Here is a 6,325-nt window from a genome sequence, read left to right as displayed (position 1 = left end):
TTGAATCCGCTGGAATAGACTGTTTTCAAACTCCCGACCTTGATCATGATGTAGTCTCTCTGGATAAGAGAACCGTGGAATAAAATCACTAAAGATTTTCTCAGCAGCAACCTTGCCTGACTTATATTTAGTTGGGTAGGCTTGTGCGAAACGAGTAAAGTGGTCTACCAGGACTAGAATATACTCATAGCCTCCTTTACTTGACTCCAGATGGAGATAATCAATAGAAATGAGATCAAATGGGGCACTAGTAGTGATGTTGCCCATGGGTGCTTTTTCCGGAATGGTGGGTCGTTTCTGTTTAATGCAGGAACACTGGCGAATTACGTAGTTTTCTATTTCGTGCTGCATGAATGGCCAATAGAACCTCTGCCTTGCAAGGCCTTGTCCAGTTTCAGTCTATTCCATTCGTGTACAAGTCTCCTTGCCTCTGGTCCCATTTGTCTTTTATCTTTGTCATTGGGGTTCCATCCCCTCCTCTTCAGTGTCATTACCTCAGAGATTGACGCATCCTCTTCCTGAGCAGCTCTGATATCATCTGGAGTGATAACGGGGACTGTCACCGGAAGAAAATCCTCACCATCAGAGGTGAGTTGCAACACAGCCATCCAAGGCACATCCTCCTCAGCCACAGCCTTGTCCCCCTGCCATATGGTGGAAACCACGTCTGGGGGCAAAGTTTCAGTGTACTCCTCTGTGTGTCCCTCCATCTTAACTGGATAACGCGACAGTGTGTCGGCATCAGCATTCGCCTTGCCTGGCCTGTACTTTATTGTGAAGTGGAAATCCGCCAATTCACCCACCCAGCCATGTCCGGCAGCATTGAGTTTGGCCGTGCTTAGGACGTACGCGAGGTGGTTATTGTCCGTGTACACAGTGAATGTGGGTGCATAGTAGAGATAATCTCGAAATTTGTCGCAGATTGCCCACTTCAACGCCAGAAACTCAAGCTTTCCAGAATGGAGATGATAATTTTTCTCTGAAGGTGAGAGTGATCTGGATCCATAAGCAAGAACGCGAAGTTTATCTCCCTGCTGCTGATAAAGCACAGCCCCCAGACCTTCATTGGATGCGTCCGTATTTAACACAAAGGGCAGATTAAAGTCTGGGTAGGCTAAAATAGGTGGACCGGTCAATACATCTACCAGGCGGGAGACCACAGCACTGTGTTCGGGGCCCCACTGAACAGGGTTACCAGAGGGAAGCTGGCCTAACTTGGTGACTTTCCTTTGGCGTGCAGCGGTGTTGTGAACTGGCCTCTGGTCAGGCTGAGTGCCCCCCTCTACCAGTTTAAACAGCGGCCGTGCAATCCTGGCAAAGTCCTGTACGAAGGATCTATAGTAGCCCAAGAACCCCAATAGAGCTCTGACTTCCCCTACATTGCGTGGTTTTCTCTCTTTTAACTGCAAAACGGCTTCCAGGTCTTTAGGGTCTATGCGGACACCATCACTTGACACGAGACGACCCAAGTACCTCACTTGTCGTCTGAACAGTTCACATTTATTCGGACGTAGCTTTATGCCATGCTCCCGCAGCCGGTTAAGCACTTTCCTCAGGTCCTCTACGTGTTCATGAAATGATTTTGAAAAGCAGAGCACGTCATCCAGATAAGGAGAGCAGCATTCGTCCCTCAGGCCATCAAGAACGTCCTCCATACATCTTTGAAAGGCTGCTGGCGCATTAGTTAGGCCAAATGGGAGGCGGAGCCACTCGTACAGCCCCCAAGGGGTGCTGAAAGCCGTTAGATGCCTGGAACTGTCATCAACAAAGCCCTGGTGGTAAGCGCTGCCTTGGTCAAGTATTGAGAAACAAGAGTAGCCCCCCAGGTTATGTAGCAGATCTTGAATGCGTGGGAGTGGATGACGATCAGGGACAGTTTTGCGATTTAGCTCCCTAAAGTCAACGCACAGGCGCAAGCTTTTATCTTTTTTTCTAACACAGACGACAGGAGATGAGTATGCTGAAGTGGATTTTCTTATCCAACCATGGTGAAGTAGGTTTTGCACATAGTCTTTGACCTCTTGATAAAGAGGTTTTGGAATGGCATTGTAACGCTTTTGCACCGGCGTGTTGTCAGTGAGTTGGATCTTGAGTTGCAGGTTTGGAATGCAACCTACATCAGCATCACCACTTGCAAAGACATCTGACTCTTCATACAACATGTCTCTGGCAATCCCCTGTTCTTCCTCTTTAAGATGTGACAAGTCAACCGGAGGATGCCACTTGTCTGTGGTCAGAGCCGAGCAGATTTGAACGGTGGGACTGTTTAGCGGCTTTGGATTGTCGGAGCACTCCTTAAAGGGCATGACCCCAGTAACTTCCTCAATTGAGCCGAGAACAGTTCTCTGTGGAAGATGAATGTCATGTTTACTAACATTCTGAATGGGAATTGTTACCATTTTTGTCGGCCCACTGGGTACATGTACTAACGAGGAAAATGGCTCTTGCCCCTCAGGGCAGCTGTTCCCTATACTGGGCTCAAATAGCATTGTTCCCCCCTTGGCCCATGCTCTGACTCTGCACTTCACCTCCCATACCTTGCCCGCAGGAATAATGAGTCCCTTCTTCCCAACACACACAGGGTACTAGAGGAATGTCTCAATTTCTGAAGCACAGAAATCAAGGTCTCTACTGTGCGTTCACTGACACTCATGGCTTCTTTCAGTATGGCTCCAATGTCCACCTGTTCATTATTCTCTTTGATCATTTCTGCAATCACATTGCTTCCTAAGAGAGGACAGTTCACACAACTCGTACTGATTAGTATGGGCACTTGTATGTCAGCATGTCCATGGCTTCCACTCCGTATCTGCAACCCCACATTTACCCATCCATCAAAGGGAACCGCTGTGCCATTCGCTGCAGATACCTCAAACGGTTGGTCCGGAAATAGGGATGAAAGTGGCTGAATGGTTACGATGGGCAGTGCTTCCTCTACCCACGCCCTACTCACCACGGTCACTTGAGACCCTGGGTCAAGCAGCATTTGGAGTGGGACCCCATTGAGTGCACATGAGACCATACATCGCTTGCCAATTAGTTGTGCTACATGTTTTTTTGATGTTGACTGACACTGCGTCGTCAGACTTATGGATGTTACTGGTTCAACCAAGTTGATTTGTACTGGAGGCTTATCATTGGCATTGATCACTGGAAGCCTCACTCCAGTGACCTTTCCCCGTTTCCCGGTGCCTTTCTTCGCAGACAGCCCACAGCTCTATGTCCTTCCTGACCACAAATGAAACAGTGAGGGCAGCTCTTAATGTTCTTCCGCACACAGGCCTGACACCTGCCCCTAGACTCATTCGTTGGTGTCTGGGGTCGCGTCGAGGATCGAGTCAGGGACGGACATGGATCTACCTGAGGCGCCGATTCTGTAGGTTTAACAACTTGGGCAAAGTGTTTGGTCAGTGCGGTCACTTGTGCAGTCAGCTCGAGAATGGCAGCACGGTTAGCCTGTAATTCAGAGTCAACTTTGGTCTGGTTAATCTGGTCAGTTTGATTAGTTTGAGCAGCATGGACATTCACAGATCGATTTTTAGTCACAGTACTGAGGCGTTTCACCCTCTCAGCCTCTTCACTTGTGGACTTGGTAAGTTGTTCTAACAAGACATCATCACGAACCTGTAAATCGGTAAGGAAGGGTTTGAGATCACATCTGACATGATAATTCTCCTCATTTAGCCCTTGATAGAGTGTGTGCAGAAATGTACCTTGGACAAGTTTTTGATCGTAACCAAAATCTGCACCTGGTTGTTGTGACTCAAACATAATTCTTTGCTTCAAACCCATCAGTCTATATAAAAATTGCTGTGGGGACTCACTGTCTCGCTGCTGAGCGATACTGAGTTCGTTGAAGAGCACAGAGCTGCTCTTATCTCTGATATGTGATCGTAAAATTGTTTTTAATCAGAATCAGAATCAGAATCAGAATACCTTTATTCGTCCCGCAATGGGGAAATTTGCAGTCCACAGCAGCAATTGAAGAGGGATGGGGTTGGGGTGGGAGTGAAAGGATAGAAAACAAGATATTCTAAGCATAACAAAATAAAAATGTCAACTGTAACATTGTAAGACCCTCTGTATCTCTTGGCATGTCTCGGAATGTTCCAGGTTTAGTTATCTTCGACACAGTGCGGATAACCTCAGACTCGCTAAACCCTTCTTGTAGTCCCTCATCCATTTGTCTACACAGGCTACGGTATGACAGTTCAGACCCGGTGTCAGAAATCTGACCACCATACATTTTGAACTCCCTCCGTGGAAACAGAGCAGCTACATCTGTGTACTTCACCACCTGCTCCCCCATACCGGAGGATAAGCCGGCATGTTCAGGAGGAGCACCACCTGAACTGTTGGCGATGATACTGAATGGCGATGGAGTGGTGACGTTCCTGCCCGGTGTGTGGATGTCTCTCGGTGGAAGAGATGTGACCTCAACTTCTCCTCCCAGGTCAGCTCCTTCCCCAGTAGGTTCCTCCGGGGCATCTAGGAGCTCGCTGATCATGTCATCGAGGTGAAGGAGTTGAGACATGCCTTCATCTTCTATGTGTCTTAATTTGTCACCTCTGACATAGTCAATAATCACATCAAACAGTTCTGGTTCACTAAGGGCCGCAAGGTCCTCAGTATCACTCTCATCCACTGCGCTGGCAACAGTTAGTAGCTGATTGACATTCAAATTCTAATAGTCTCTTTTGGATCTTGAAAATCAATACCCGTCGTGGAGTTGTGGGAGCCATCGTTAGCCCCTGAAGCTGTGCTGTATGTCATGCATATTAGCATATTTGACAATAAAGCTGACTTTGACTTTGACTTTGAAGCCTCTACTCTCTGGAGAACGGACAGCACTACAGTCTTCCCTGAAGCTTTAGGCACAGGTTCTCTTCGTAGCAGCTCCCACTCTGCCCACTAGCGGCACGGATCCCGGACAAGCCCCCAATTGTCAGGCCTAGGGGATACCTGGGTCGGTCCAAAGACGTCACAGGCAGGTAGCACTGTGAACGACAAGGAAAAGACGACACGAGACAACCGTGTTAATCAGCTTCACACAACGGCATTTATGACCATTTACTCATCAAAACAATCAATTCAGCAATTTCAATATCAGAATACATTCATGTGTAGATCTATACATTCAACATCTATACATTGTATATATCCTCCACATTCGCACATGCTTATGCACGTCTGCCCGCTCGTGTGTGTTGTACTGGGAACTACAATTGACATCCAAAAATCCAAATTCATCAAAGCCACATAATATTCATCAAAGCCACAAAACATGGTTTCATATATAGCATTGCCCAATAAGTCCCCAATTACTTTATCTTGACAATGTCTAACACTTCTTATTTTGAATACCTGTGAACGACGAGGAAAAGACGACACGAGACAACCGTGTTAATCAGCTTCACACAACGGCATTTATGACAACTGCACATGCGTGAGCTGAGCCTACATCGCCTTCCTCTGTTCCATTCACAGGCGCGTAGCGCCCTCTCCTGACTTGGTAGTCTAATCGACTAACATACAGTAACGGAGGTCGTTTCTAACCCCCTACATCATTCTTAAGGTAAACAAAAAGGGCTGGATGTTACGTCACAGTTTGCCAATGGATTGTGGATGCTAACGTGTCTGCTAGCACGGTGGTTTGAGCTTTCGGAAAAGTCGGTACCGGTAATGTGCTCCTTTTTACCATGCCGACGCATATTGAGTGATGATTACAAAATGTTGTGCCTTTGTAATTAATAAATGAAGCACTACCAAACTCAGTTTTGCTCCCCATCTGTTTTTTTAAATACGCATATTTGTATGCTTGTGTGTTGTTGTGAGGCAGACGTATGTATAGCAGAAGAGGATTTGTACCGGTATATAAAACTTGCGTCCTTTCATCCGGTACGCCCAATGTGTGTGTTAAATACAGAAATGGCACACATAAATGAGACTACGCCTTTTCACACGGTGCGCCGTTTGGTCGTGAAAATACAGTAAATAAGCCTTAAAACTACACACAACATACCTTATTCTATGTATAATAAATGTGCTATTGAATTGTAATGAAATAAATACACTGAACTATATAAACAAGTCACTTTATTTACATTTGTGATGGTCGTTGATGGCTCTTAATTGACACCTGTTGCTTTCTGACTTGTAAGATCTTACAGGTCTTACAAGAAACTGAGGCATCACATTATCATTCATCATGTTGATGATTCTTATAGCCTTTTCTGGATGGAACTGTTCAATAAAAGCCTGCACATCAACTCATTAATGGCCTGCTTCTGCTGGTCCTCTTGAAGGCAAATCAAATCCTCTGTGT

Source organism: Hippocampus bargibanti, linkage group LG04, assembly GCF_051943395.1.
Source record: "Hippocampus bargibanti isolate YZ-2025 linkage group LG04, ASM5194339v1, whole genome shotgun sequence".
NCBI lineage: Eukaryota > Metazoa > Chordata > Actinopteri > Syngnathiformes > Syngnathidae > Hippocampus > Hippocampus bargibanti.
This window is presented reverse-complemented; position numbering follows the sequence as displayed.